This window comes from Pseudophryne corroboree, chromosome 7 (assembly GCF_028390025.1).
Source record: "Pseudophryne corroboree isolate aPseCor3 chromosome 7, aPseCor3.hap2, whole genome shotgun sequence".
Lineage (NCBI taxonomy): Eukaryota > Metazoa > Chordata > Amphibia > Anura > Myobatrachidae > Pseudophryne > Pseudophryne corroboree.
Window position 1 is genome coordinate 280,010,655 of NC_086450.1, and position 15,557 is coordinate 280,026,211.

Below are 15,557 nucleotides of genomic sequence, written 5' to 3' on the forward strand. Positions count from 1 at the left end.
ACCCAATACAGCTTACTCTTCCAGTTTGCAATTTGTGTACTTATGTGTATGTCCATTTTATTCTTTGGGGGTTATAAAACCATTACCTGCCTAAAGTTATAATTTTCATACGTGTCAGACCGTCGGAGGTCGGTCATTGGGCTCAGCCCCACCTGAATTGTGTATACCTCCGAATGACAGCTTAACCTTTGCATTACTCTGTCGCAGATAATAATCTCACATCTTCCTAATCTGTGTTCACCAATTTTTCGTGGACTCTCATTCACGATTCTCGGGATAGAATACCACACCAGTGGAATCTTCTATACCGGGTCTAACGTGGAAAGCAGATCCACATATTTTCACGTACTGATCTTATCTGCAATTTCCTTTCCTATTATTCTTTTTTTCATTTTCAATTCCCTACATAGGTGCACTCTCATTGGTGTACACATAAATCCCTACGACCATACCACGCTGTCAGTGCCCGATCTCGTCCGATCTTGGAAGCCAAACAGCGTTGGGCCAGGTTAGTATCAGGAGAGGTGACTGCCTGTGAATACCTGGTGTGGTAGGTCAGGAATTAATTTCCGCTCTTATGTGACCAACACACACCAACAGCAGTATCACCACATTTTTTCTATTTTTTCTATTTTTTCTCTTTATTTTCTCTTTGCTCTAATACTTTCAATATCAACTGACCATTACCTTTTGCATATAAATCCCTGCCCACAAATAGGGCCAGGGCATGCTATTAACACTTAGGTGCATAATTCCTTGAGTGGTGACTACTGATTACCATTCTAGCCAGTCTTAGCCTAAATTGTATTGAAACTGTGTTGTGACTTAAAAACCCCCGGTTCCATTAATACAGTATTACTGTACTGGTCAGGGGAAATGGGGGTATGACTACTCCATGTCTACAACCCTTTCCATACTCTTACGATTTAAGAGACCAGGACATTTTTTAATTCCCCAAGAATCGCCGTTGATTCTCAGGATCTGTGGGAAGTTTATCTTGTTTTAACCCTATCAATAAAAGTTATATATTAATATTATTCTCTGTAATACTTCTAAAACATTTATAAAAAAATTTTTTTCTATTTGTTTTTCATTTAAGAGTGCGCCCACACAAGAGCCTTCTGTCCTCTCCCATTGCATAAGTCTACACGCTTCTGGCTCTGGGTGCACCACCAACAAGGACTGTTTATTATTGATAACATATATTGTTATCTCCCTATTTAGGGCAATACACTGTCCAACTTTGGTCTTTCCTCTGCTATCTTTCTTGAAAATTGTATTTAATTTAACCTGTGCCCGATCGCCCCCTGTCTACTCGTTAGTATTCTATGCTGTTGTATTAACAGTCTCTGATCGGTTGGCACGGCCCTTACTCTTACTCCTAATTCTCTAACCCCTCCTTCCCACATCTCCCTTTTAGCAGCCTCCATTTACTTTCAGCCCGCATTCCATCTAAATTTGCCTGGTCATTAATATGACCACTTTCTCATTAAAAGCGGAATTAACCAAACGTCAAAATCTGGAGAATTTTGGCGATCCTTTCGCAGAAACATTTGAGGTGTCTTCAAGTAACTCCGATTGGAGGACAAATTTCTCTAAATTACAAAAAAACCTACAGAAAAGAACACGCTTGTCGTGGGACGTCACCACACTGGAAAATTATCTCAAACATAAGATTGTGCCCCGAGGACTGAGGCCAAAAGTATTCCCCTCATTTCCACTTGCTACTGAGAATCTTAAGACAGAGTGGGAGGCGGCACTTTTGAAGTGCTCGCACGAATTGCTACATCTCCTGATTAAACACGATACACTCCTTATAGATCAAGTTGAGAAAGAAATCGACGAACTGGGCAAAAACCTTGAAACCTGGGAAAAGGACCTATCCTTCCAGACTGCATTTGAAAAACACAAAAACGAACTTAAACTATATGAACAAACTATAGTGGATCGTAAACGTAACAAATTTATTAGGGACAAACGGGACTTTGCACGGGGTGATATTTTCAGGTGGAATCCGATACCCCCGACTAGGAACCGCAAACAAAGGGAAGATCCTACCTTCTCTGAATTTGAGTCCTCAACGAGTGGAGATTCAGCCAGCGAGACCACAGAGAATACCGTATACGGCCGAGAAGGGGTAGTAGATTTTTCCCCACGTTTTTTAGGCCAGGGTCAAAAACCAAGAGGCAGGAACAAAAACCAAGGAAAACCAGGCGAGGGAGAAAGAAGAAACGACAGGCGCAACCCAGATTGGGACACGTCAAGAACTGCCCGATATCCTGCCCGTCAGAGAAAGACAACTCGTTAGCTCAGGATAATCTTTCCCCCTCGTCTTCCTTACAGGTTATAAATCTTACCAATAGATCTCTCTCCCCTGCTCACATGGAGGTACTTGCAAAAGGTTTGTCCTTCTCTCCATCCAGATCATTCAACAGATTCGCTTGGGAGAAAGACCTGAGATTATTTGGTAGGAAGCTCCTACTCAAGAAATTCTTTGTTAAACAACAATCCAGAACAGAGAGCTCCTGCAACACAGAACTGTCGACTATCGATCTTCAAGCCATTCAAGTCTTAGAAGAACTTCAATTTGAATCAAACATGGAAATGAACACACCTAACCGACCCAAATGTAAACCAAAATCATCCTTTTTCCCTCCGGATAATACCAGTCCGGAGATCAAGGTTTTCCTCAATAGGGTGTCTAAAGAATTTGACCACATTTTTGTTCAAACTACAACTGGCCATCAACAATTTCCAAGGAATCTCAAGTATAAAGAAAGACAAGCCTTACGAGACATGGAAACCTGGCGAGATGTAGTGATCAAACCATCGGACAAAGGTGGCAATATTGTCCTTTGGCCACAGAACATGTATATTGCTGAAGCACACAGACAGTTATTCAATCCTCTGTGTTACAAAAAGCTCCTTAGTGATCCAACCAAAAGGTTTTTGAAAGCTTATACGTCTTTGATACAAGAAACCAGGGCACAGGGCACAATCACCAAACAAGAGGCGGCTTATCTCACTGTCCACAATCCCAAAACCCCAACATTCTATCTCCTGCCCAAGATTCATAAAAACATCCATCAGCCACCTGGCAGGCCAATTATGTCGGGGAAAGGTGGGATCTTGGAGCAGCCCAGCCGCTTTCTTGATCTACATTTACGTGATTTTGTTCTGGAACTACCGTCATATTTACAAGACACTTCGGATCTACTCAGGAAAATTCATGACATTCACTTCGAACAAGATTTCCTCTTGGTGACCCTTGATGTTGAGGCACTGTACTCGAGTATTAACCATCACCATGGCCTCGCAGCGGTCAAGTTTTTTCTGGATCAAACCAACACTACCGATTTCTCTGATTTTCTCCTACAGTTGCTCGATTTTGTTCTTTCCAAAAATTACTTTGTTTTTCAAGACCAATTCTTCTTACAGATTAGGGGAACCGCAATGGGCGCGGCATGTGCACCTACATATGCAAACCTATTTTTAGGGTGGTGGGAGCACATTCACGTATTTAGTACCTCTAATGAAAGATACACTACACATATAGTACTTTGGTTGAGGTATATTGACGACGTATTCATGATTTGGAATGGCAACAGAAATCTACTCATGGATTTCATTCAGACCCTTAACCAAAATGATCTCAACATCATCCTGACACATTACATCAGTCCTCAAAAGGTACCATTCCTGGATCTCAATGTCTACAGGTCTGAGGCCGGCTTCCTGGAAACAGAATTATACCGTAAGGAGACTGCAACCAACAGTCTCCTTTACCAGACAAGCTCTCACTTCCCGCCTACGATTGAAAATATCCCGAAAGGGGAATATTTGCGTTTAAGGCGTAACTGCTCTGAAGATCACAATTTCAAAGTGAAGAGCAATGAACTTACTCAGCGTTTACTGGTCAGAGGCTACAGTAAACGCTCACTTAAACGCGCATATACAGCCACTGTAGCCATCAAGAGAGATAACCTGATCTTTGGTAAAAAGACCAAGAACACAGAGCAAGAAGATACCATCCGCTTCATCGGCACCTTTTGTCCAGAATGGAGAATGTTGAAGGAAGCTATAACCAGACATCTCCCCATTCTCCAGCTTGACCCTGATCTTGCACCACTCTTTGATTCTCCGCTACAAATGAGCTGGCGCAGATCAAAAAATATGAAAGACCAATTAGTGCACAGCCACTTGATGACCTCTCCTCCAAAAAAACCCACCATCACAGGTTCCTTTCCTTGTGGTCAGTGCAAGGCGTGCCCGCAGATCCTGAAAACCAACAGTGTCATGGATAGATATGGCCAATCGGTCACCCTGCAACATTTCTTTAATTGCAATACTCAGGCCATGATCTATTGTATTACCTGTGGATGCAATTACAAATATATAGGCATGACCACTCGCAAATTCAAAGAGAGAATTTTAGAACATCTTGGCAACATCCGCAATGCCTCCAGGGACCTGGCAAGGATGAAACAGCTCACATCTGTGGCCAGACATTTTCATTTTTGTCAGCAAGGATCAATCAAGGACTTCAAGACCTTTGGCCTGGATTGTGTTCACTTGGGTGTACGAGGAGGGGACCTAACCAAGGAGCTATACAAAAAAGAAAGTGAGTGGATTTTTCGACTCAACTCCTTGAAGCCCTTTGGCCTCAATGAAACTATAAATTATGGGGCTTTTCTGTAATTCCTCATTATAAATCAGAACAATTCTATCCTATTAGTTTCCACACACCTTTCGTCCTATTTATTCCTTCACCTTTTTCACTTCACATTCACATTCCTTAACCTCCCCCCTTCCATAACAATCAACAACCCCATTTCTCTCCCTTTCCCCCCCCCCCCCCCTCCCACATCATCACATCACCCACACACATCAATCCCCCCACCCATATACACCAATCAATACATCACCCACACACCACATCACACTGCACTTCCTCCCACCCCTATGTCACCAAACATACCCCCTCCATCCTACACCCACTCCCATCACAACACCTTATACACACACACACTGCTCCTCACATGCCATCACATACCTGGGCCCCCTATCTCTGTGCCACGTCCTCATCATCACCCCATCTCCCTAATTTTCCTACACCTATATCAGCTAACTAACCCACACACCTTTATTCATCGCCCACCCATTCATCCAAATGTCTATCACATCTTACATTTATATTGCAAACTCACTAATCATTTTCCTCACCCAGCTGTTTTCGGCCCTTTCCCCCCCCCCCCCCCCCCCTTCACCCAACCTTCCCAACACTTTTACCTCTTTCCCCATTCTCACTCATTTCACCCTAATCCTCCCAAATCCCACCCTAATCCTCCCAAATCCCTCCCACACACAAATCTCATTTCCCCACTCACATTTTTATTCCGATGCACTAAATATCCATTCATATAAACTGGGTATACACCTATTCACAACATATACCATTCCTCCCTGCGCTAGGCTATCAACCAACCAGCGGCTCTGTTTTTATCTATGTCTCTTCCGCCTTGCCCTTCTATATTGTTCCCCTTCTTTCCCTACACCAATATGGCGTCCTTAATCCCGCGAGATCACGTCTTCCATTCAGAACTTAAACTACAACTTCACCTCCGTTAACTAGTTGCCTAGCAACCGCTAGGTACAGCGGTGATACGCGGCTCCACAATCTCGCGTGACCGCGTCCTCCAATCAACTCCGGCTGCACCTCGGCTATCTCGTCGCCTAGCAACCGCTAGGTACAGCGGTAACACGCGGCTCCACAATCTCGCGTGACCGCGTCCTCCAATCAACTCCGGCTGCACCTCGGCTATCTCGTCGCCTAGCAACCGCTAGGTACAGCGGCAACACGCGGCACTCTCCTATTGGTTAATTATGCCACCAGCCGCCCTTAAAGATCATCCCAACCCACCCCACTATACGGAACCAGGAAGTGAACAAGCCCACAGGGTGAAACGCGTTTTCTACGGGGAACTCCGTCCACACAGTCACATCATGGCGCTATTCTAACGGATCTGATCTAAGTCACTGGAGATTCGTAAGCTCCTTCTTATTACTCAGATTATCCTTATTGTAAGGACTTTTTCCGTGAGACCAGCCATCACTTAGCCTCTTTGTATCTAGGGCTATTCTGTTAGTCACCTAAACTCTTCTGTTGTTTGCCAGCCATAGTTTTGGTCAGTTTACTCATTATCTGCTCGGACATTTCCCCCTATTGACAGGGACATACTGTTTAAGTCTCATCAATCTGCAAATATTACTCTGTATTGTTGCAACAGGATCTTAGTCTTGTACTGTGCAGCATACCAATTATTTCAATCTTTGTGGTATAATAACTAGGTACTTTAACTCATATAGCTTTCCCCATCAGGGGTATATTACTCACACCAGAATAGGTCTGCTTATATATATTATATACCTCTTATCGTTGCCAATTTTGAAGTGATATAATATCTTATCGACACTACCAATGTGCATGGTACAGTACATCTAGCAGCTTGTTATATGCTGCCGGTACCGGGTTACAATACCCAATACAGCTTACTCTTCCAGTTTGCAATTTGTGTACTTATGTGTATGTCCATTTTATTCTTTGGGGGTTATAAAACCATTACCTGCCTAAAGTTATAATTTTCATACGTGTCAGACCGTCGGAGGTCGGTCATTGGGCTCAGCCCCACCTGAATTGTGTATACCTCCGAATGACAGCTTAACCTTTGCATTACTCTGTCGCAGATAATAATCTCACATCTTCCTAATCTGTGTTCACCAATTTTTCGTGGACTCTCATTCACGATTCTCGGGATAGAATACCACACCAGTGGAATCTTCTATACCGGGTCTAACGTGGAAAGCAGATCCACATATTTTCACGTACTGATCTTATCTGCAATTTCCTTTCCTATTATTCTTTTTTTCATTTTCAATTCCCTACATAGGTGCACTCTCATTGGTGTACACATAAATCCCTACGACCATACCACGCTGTCAGTGCCCGATCTCGTCCGATCTTGGAAGCCAAACAGCGTTGGGCCAGGTTAGTATCAGGAGAGGTGACTGCCTGTGAATACCTGGTGTGGTAGGTCAGGAATTAATTTCCGCTCTTATGTGACCAACACACACCAACAGCAGTATCACCACATTTTTTCTTTTTTTCTATTTTTTCTATTTTTTCTCTTTATTTTCTCTTTGCTCTAATACTTTCAATATCAACTGACCATTACCTTTTGCATATAAATCCCTGCCCACAAATAGGGCCAGGGCATGCTATTAACACTTAGGTGCATAATTCCTTGAGTGGTGACTACTGATTACCATTCTAGCCAGTCTTAGCCTAAATTGTATTGAAACTGTGTTGTGACTTAAAAACCCCCGGTTCCATTAATACAGTATTACTGTACTGGTCAGGGGAAATGGGGGTATGACTACTCCATGTCTACAACCCTTTCCATACTCTTACGATTTAAGAGACCAGGACATTTTTTAATTCCCCAAGAATCGCCGTTGATTCTCAGGATCTGTGGGAAGTTTATCTTGTTTTAACCCTATCAATAAAAGTTATATATTAATATTATTCTCTGTAATACTTCTAAAACATTTATAAAAAAAAATTTTTCTATTTGTTTTTCATTTAAGAGTGCGCCCACACAAGAGCCTTCTGTCCTCTCCCATTGCATAAGTCTACACGCTTCTGGCTCTTGGTGCACCACCAACAAGGACTGTTTATTATTGATAACATATATTGTTATCTCCCTATTTAGGGCAATACACTGTCCAACTTTGGTCTTTCCTCTGCTATCTTTCTTGAAAATTGTATTTAATTTAACCTGTGCCCGATCGCCCCCTGTCTACTCGTACTGCCATATATGCCTAGTCCAGTGGTGCTGTTGTTTAAGTCAAGGGTACTGCCATGTAAGTCCAGTCTAGTGGTGTTGCTGACTAAGTCCAGTGGCACTGTCATATAATCCAGGGGTACTGCTGTATTCATCCAGCGGTACTGCAATATAGGTCCAGGAGTACTGCTGTATAAGTTCAGTCCAGTGGTGCTGCCATATAAGTCCAGTGGTGCTGCCATATATGTCTAGTGGTGCTGCCATATAAGTCCAGGGGTACTACCATATAAGTCCAGGGGTACTGCTGTATAAGTCCAGGGCTACTGCATTATAAGTCCAGTCCAGTGGTGCTGCTGTATAAGTTCAGTGGTGCTGCCATATAAGTCCAGGGGTACTGCCATATAAGCCCAGGGGAACTTCCATATAAGTCCAAGGGTACTGCCGGATAAGTCAAGTCTGGTGGTGCTGCCGTATAAGTCCAGTGGTGGTGCTGTATAAGTACAGGAATACTGCTGTATAAGTCCAGGGGTACTGCTGTATAAGTCAAGTCCAGTGGTGCTGCAGTATAAGTTCAGTGGTGCTGGCGTATAAGTCCAGGGGAAAATACAAACGAATAAACAGAAAAAGACAACTGTCCTTATCTGTTATTCTTCCGGCGCTGATAGCAATTAGTAATTAATTACATAAAGTGCATCAATAGCAGCTGAGTAAGACAACTAGCTGGGTTGCCAATTGATTGGAGAACAAGAAAAAATATATAGTATACTCTGCGCTATATAACCACTGTATCAGGTTGAACTATAGTGTGCAGTCTGTCATATAGAATAATTGACTCAGTAGAACTGTGAAGGTATAACAATAAATTCTTTATCTTATATTTAAAAAGCGGTATACATTTCATACAGAATAAGCAGCATGTATTAGGCAACAATTAATTTATAATCACAATTAGTATAGCATATAATGAGATAAGATATCTTTGTTATATTACTAAAAAAATGAATGAAAGTACACTGGCGTCCCAGTGATTAATAAATGTCTCGTAAAAATAATCACAGCTTTATTTAGTAATGAACTTTTGTATATATTGAGGTATAATTACCCGTGTGCAGATTTCTGTGAGTATGGATAAGCAGGATCCGTTAATATATGTGCACATAGATGGGTATGCAGTTAATTGAACTGATTGAAGCTGGTTTGGAAAAGGCCGTATATTTTTCACGGATAAATTCCGGATAAAAATGGTTCTTATTGACCTGTGTGAAGATCTCCAAAGAACCCACCTACTCAAACCGGGTGTTAGACCTCACTGCGGAGGCCAGTAGCAGTCACTCGGTACAGGTGAGCGGAAAACTGGACGTCTATGATAATGGTAATCTCCTCAAGCCGGGTGTTAGACCTCACTGCAGCGGCCAATATCACTCACTCGGTACGGGTAGACAGAGAACCTGACGTCTGCAGCACAGCACCTGGACGGATGTCAGCGCCCTCACCGAGAGCCGCTGGCCGGAGCGCCCGGCGTGTAACCAAGCCGTGATGGGATATAGCTGTGAAGATCGTTGGCTGTGAGACCGTTTGGCAAGATAGGTCAGCAGGTAGTGCCGAACAGCTGAACTTCGGAAAGTGGGCGTCAACGCGTTTCGTCTCCTTGGCAACCGGAGACTTCCTCAATCAGTTCAATTAACTGCATACCCATCTATGTGCACATATATTAACGGATCCTGCTTATCCATACTCACAGAAATCTGCACACGGGTAATTATACCTCAATATATACAAAAGTTCATTACTAAATAAAGCTGTGATTATTTTTACGAGACATTTATTAATCACTGGGACGCCAGTGTACTTTCATTCATTTTTTAGTAATATAACAAAGATATCTTATCTCATTATATGCTATACTAATTGTGATGATAAATTAATTGTTTGACTCTTTGAGGAAGCACCTGTGTGCGAAACGCGTTAGAGAATTGCCTTTCACCCTGCCAAGTGATCAGCGACATTGTTTGGGATCAACCCTGCCGGATTGGGAGCTAAGGACAACCAACGAGACCTCCTACACACCTGCCGCTCCAGCTGAACTGCAATCAAAGGAGACGCGGCTAGCAAGGTGGAGAGTCTATTCTGAAAATTGTCCACATACAAGCGGCCCCACTCACGTTGAGGGTTAGAAACCATCCAGCACCGCTACCACCACGGAGGACGGACGGGGAGAAGGAAAGCAAACCAGCATCGCTGTGCACGGCGAGGATCTCCCCATCACGTCTGCATCCACGGACACGGTGGTAAGCAGCTCTATTTAGAAACTGTCAGTCTATGGACTTTGCAATTATATGAATGAGAACTGTGGTCCTATGCTAAAGTCTGAGTTCTAATACAACGAAGATAAGCAATATTCAATGTTGTGGAAACTGTGTCTTTAAACAGAGAACTGAGTTTTCACCTTGGAAAATCACAGTTTAAACGTTGTGGATACATAAATTATGTTGCATTTTAATCCAGGAGTGTAACTATTAATTGTCTCTGATAGATTTGAGCACTGGATGTCTAAAACAGAGAAATATCATCATTTTTATTATTATAAAATAATTTTTTAGAATGTGCCCCTAATGAGTATGCATACTTAATTTTTTATTATATTGTTGTATGAGATATAACGTTTGTACTAAAATAAACACCAGAGAAGTGAAAAACACGTGTTTTTATTCATATACGCACCTGGAGAAATAGCGCAATCAGTCACTTTTCTTTTTTCTTGTGTAGCTTCTTGATCAGTGTTTTGATCAAGTTTTAGCTGTACGTACACAGGTACAGCTGGACAAAGATTGCAGCTCTAAATTTATAAATCTCAAATTAAGAGTAAATAATACAATTAACAAATTAGCGCCTGGATCAGGGTTGTTTTTTCTGGATAAATTAATTGTTGCCTAATACATGCTGCTTATTCTGTATGAAATGTATACCGCTTTTTAAATATTAGATAAAGAATTTATTGTTATACATTCATAGTTCTACTGAGTCAATTATTCTATATGACAGACTGCACACTATAGTTCAACCTGATACAGTGGTTATATAGCGCAGAGTATACTATATATTTTTTCTTGTATAAGTCCAGGGGCACTGATGTATAAGTCCAGGGGTACTGCTATATAAGTCCAGAGGTACTGCCATATAATTCCAGGGGTACTGGCATATAAATCCATGGGTACTGCCGTATAAGTCAAGTCCAGTGGTGTCGCCGTATTAGTCCAGGGGTGCTGCCATATAAGTCCAGTGGTGCTGCCGTATAAGCACAGGGGTGCTGCCATATAAGTCCATGGGTATTGCCATATAAGTCCAGTGGTACTGTCATTTAAGTCCAGGGATACTGCTGTATAAGTCCAGAAGTACTGCCATATAAGTCCATGAGTACTGCCGTATAAGTCCAGTCCAGTGGTGCTTCCGTATAAGTCCAGTGGTGATGCTGTATTAGTCATGGGGTACTGCCATATAAATCCAGTCCCGTGGTGCTGCTGTTTAGGTCCAGGTGAACTGCCATATAAATCCAGGGGTAATGCCATATAAGTCCTGTCCAGTGGTGCTGCCTTATAAGTCTAGTGGTGCTGCCATATAAGTCCAGGGGTACTGCCATATAAGTCCATGGGTACTACTGTATAAGTCCAGTCCAGTGGTGCTGCTGTATAAATCCAGTGGTGCTGCCATAAAAGTCCAGGGGTACTGCCGTATAAGTCCAGTTGAGTGGTGCTGCCATATAAGTTCAGTGGTTCTGCCGTATATGTCCATGGGTACTGCTGTATACTGTAAGTCCAGGGTTACTGCCATAAAATTCCAGTCCAGTGGTGCTGCCGTATAAGTCCAGTGGTGCTGCCGTATAAGTCCACCAATATTATGCATGCATTACATCTGAGCAATTTCCAGCACGTCCCATGTTTTGCACATACAATTAATTTGTAATTCAAGTGCTGTCCTCTGCTGCATCATTCCGGTGGTGGGTCTTGTGCTGCCACAAGTCCAGTGGTGCTGCCGTATAAGTCCAGTACAGTGGTACTGCCGTATAAGTCCAGTCCAGTGGTGCTACCGAATAAGTCCAGTGGTGCTGCCGCATAAGTACAGGGGTACTGCCATATAAGTCCAGGGGTACTGCCGTTTAAGTCCAGTCCAGTGGTGCTTCCATATAAGTCCAGTGGTGCTGCCACATAAGTCCAGTGGTACTGCTGTATAAGTCCAGAAGGACTGCCGTACAAGTCCAGTCCAGTGGTACTGCTGTGTAAGTCCAGTGGTGCTGCCATATGAGTCCAGGGGTACTTCCATATAAGTCCAGTAAAGTGGTGCTGCCATAAAAGTCCAGTGGTGCTGTTATATAAATCCAGGGGTACTGCCATATAAGTCCATACTTACTGCTGTATAAGTCCAGTCCAGTGGTACTGCCGTATAAATCCAGTGGTGCTGCCATAAAAGTCCAGGGGTACTGCCGTATAAGTCCAGTTCAGTGGTGCTGCCATATAAGTTCAGTGGTTCTGCCGTATAAGTCCATGAGTACTGCAATATACTGTAAGTCCAGGGTTACTACCGTAAAATTCAAGTCCAGTGGTGCTGCCGTATAAGTCCACCAATATTGTGCATGCATTACATCTGAGCAAATTCCAGCACGTCCCATGTTTTGCACATACAATTAATTTGAGTCATTCAAGTGCTGTCCTCTGCTGCATCATTCGGTGGTGGGTCTTGTGCTGCCACAAGTCCAGTGGTGCTGCCGTATAAGTCCAGTACAGTGGTACTGCCATATAAGTCCAGTCCAGTGGTGCTACCGAATAAGTCCAGTGGTGCTGCCACATAAGTCATGGGGTACTGCCATATAAGTCCAGGGTAACTGCCGTATAAGTCCAGTCCAGTGGTGCTTCCATATAAGTCCAGTGGTGCTGCCACATAAGTCCAGTGGTACTGCTGTATAAGTCCAGAAGTACTGCCGTACATGTCCAGTCCAGTGGTACTGCTGTATAAGTCCAGTGGTGCTGCCATATAAGTCCAGGGCTACTGCCATATAAGTCCAGTAAAGTGGTGCTACCATATAAGTCCAGGTGCTGTATAAGTACATGGGTACTGCCATATAAACCCAGTACAGTGGTGCTGTTGTTTAAGTCCAGGGGTACTGTTGTATAAGTACAGGGGTACTGCTGTAAAAGTCAACTCCAGTGGTGCTGCCGACTAAGTCCAGTGGCACTGCCATATAATCCAGGGGTACTGCTGTATAAGTTCAGTCCAGTGTTGCTGCCATATATGTCTAGTGGTGCTGCAGTATAAGTCCAGGGGTACTACCATATAAGTCCAGGGGTACTGCCATATAAATCAAGTCCAGTTGTGCTGCTTTATAAGTTCAGTGGTGCTGCAGTATAACTCCAGGGGTACTACAATATAAGTCCAGGGGAACTGCCGTATAAGTCTGGGGTTACTGCCATATAAGTCCAGTGTGGTGGTGCTGCCATATAAGTCCAGTGGTGCTGCTGTATAAGTACAGGAATACTGCCATATAAGTCCAGTGCTGGTGCAGCTGTATAATTCTAGTGGTGCTGCCATATAAGTCCAGGGTTACTGCTGTATAAGTCCAGAATAGAGTAGTGCTGACTTATAAGTCCAGTGGAACTGTCATGTAAGTCCAGGGGTACTGCCACATAAGTCCATTCCAGTGGTGCTTCCATATAAGTCCAGGGGTACTGCTGTAAAAGTACATGGGTACTGTTATATAAGCCCAGTCCAGTAGTGCTGCCATTTAAGTCCAGGGGTACTGCTGTATAAGTCCAGGGGTACTGCCGTATAAATCCAGTCCAGTGGTGCTGCCGACTAAGTTCAGTGGCACTGTCGTATAATCCAGGGGTACTGCTGTATACGTCCAGCGGTACTGCCGTATAAGTCCAGGAGTACTGCTGTTTAAGTTCAGTCCAGTGGTGCTGCCATATAACTCCAGTAGTGCTGCCATATATGTCTAGTGGTGCTGCCATATAAGTCCAGGGGTACTGCATTATAAGTCCAGTCCAGTGGTGCTGCTGTATAAGTTCAGTGGCGCTGCCATATAAGTCCAGGGGTACTGCCATATAAGTCCAGGGGAACTGCCGTATAAGTCCAAGGGTACTGCCAGATAAGTCCAGTCTGGTGGTGCTGCCATATAAGTCCAGTGGTGCGGCTGTATAAGTACAGGAATACTGCCGTATAAGTCCAGGGGAACTGCTGTATTAGTCCAGTCCAGTGGTGCTGCAGTATAAGTCAGTGGTGCTGCCATATATGTCCAGGGGCACTGATGTATAAGTCCAGGAGTACTGCTATATAAGTCCAGAGGTACTGCCATATAATTCCAGGGGTACTGCCGTATAAGTCAAGTCAAGTGGTGCCGCTGTATAAGTCCAGGGGTGCTGCCATATAAGTCCAGTCCAGTGGTGCTGCAGTATAAGTCAAGGGGTGCTGCCGTATAAGTCCATGGGTACTGCCATATAAGTCCAGTGGTATTGTCAAGTAAGTCCAGTGGTGCTGCCGTACAAGTCCAGTCCAGTGGTACTGCTGAATAAGTCCAGTGGTGCTGCCATATAAGTCCAGGGATACTGCCATATAAGTCCATGGGTACTGCTGTATAAGTCCAGTCCAGTGGTTCTGCCGTATAAATCCAGTGGTGCTGCCATAAAAGTACAGGGGTACTGCCGTATAAGTCCAGTTCAGTGGTGCTGCCAAATAAGGTCAGTGGTTCTGCCGTATAAGTCCATGGGTACTGCAGTATACTGTAAGTCCAGGGTTACTGCCATAAAATTCCAGTCCAGTGGTGCTGCCGTATAAGTCCACCAATATTGTGCATGCATTACATCTGAGCAATTTCCAGCACGTCCCATGTTTTGCACATACAATTAATTTGTGTCATTCAAGTGCTGTCCTCTGCTGCATCATTCCGGTGGTGGGTCTTGTGCTGCCACAAGTCCAGTGGTGCTGCCGTATAAGTCCAGTACAGTGGTACTGCCGTATAAGTCCAGTCCAGTGGTGCTACCGAATAAGTCCAGTGGTGCTGCCGCATAAGTCCAGGGGTACTGCCATATAAGCCCAGGGGTACTGCCGTATAAGTCAAGTCCAGTGGTGCTGCCACATAAGTCCAGTGGTACTGCTGTATAAGTCCAGAAGTACTGCCGTACAAGTCCAGTCCAGTGGTACTGCTCTATAAGTCCAGTGGTGCTGCCATATAAGTCCAGGAGTACTGCCATATAAGTCCACTAAAGTGGTGCTGTCATATAAGTCCAGGGTTACTGCTGTATAAGTCCAGAATACAGTAGTGCTGACGTATAAGTCCAGCGGTACTGTCATGTAAATCCAGTGGTACTGCTGCATAAGTCCATTCCAGTGGTGCTGCCATATAAGTCCAGGGGTACTGCTGTATAAGTACAAGGATACTGCCATATAAACCCAGTCCAGTGGTGCTGCCGTTTAAGTCCAGGGGTATTGTTGTATAATTTCAGGGGTACTGCCGTATAAGTCAAGACCAGTGGTGCCGCTGTATAAGCCCAGGGGTGCTGCCGTATAAGTCCAGTCCAGTGGTGCTGCCGTATAAGTCCACGGGTGCTGCTGTATAAGTCCATGGGTACTGCCATATAAATCCAGTGGTAATGTCATGTAAGTCCAGGGATACTGCCGTATAAGTCCAGAAGTGCTGCCGTATAAGTCCATGAGTACTGCTGTATA

At 43.9% G+C, this 15,557-nt stretch overlaps 2 pseudogenes; both read left to right on the plus strand.

Moving 5' to 3' along the window:
* The first annotated feature begins 438 nt into the window (after positions 1-438).
* On the plus strand, positions 439-557 carry LOC134946659 (5S ribosomal RNA; annotated as a pseudogene).
* Positions 558-6,975: 6,418 nt separating this feature from the next.
* LOC134946672 (5S ribosomal RNA) lies at positions 6,976-7,094 on the plus strand (annotated as a pseudogene).
* The last annotated feature ends 8,463 nt before the right edge of the window (positions 7,095-15,557 follow it).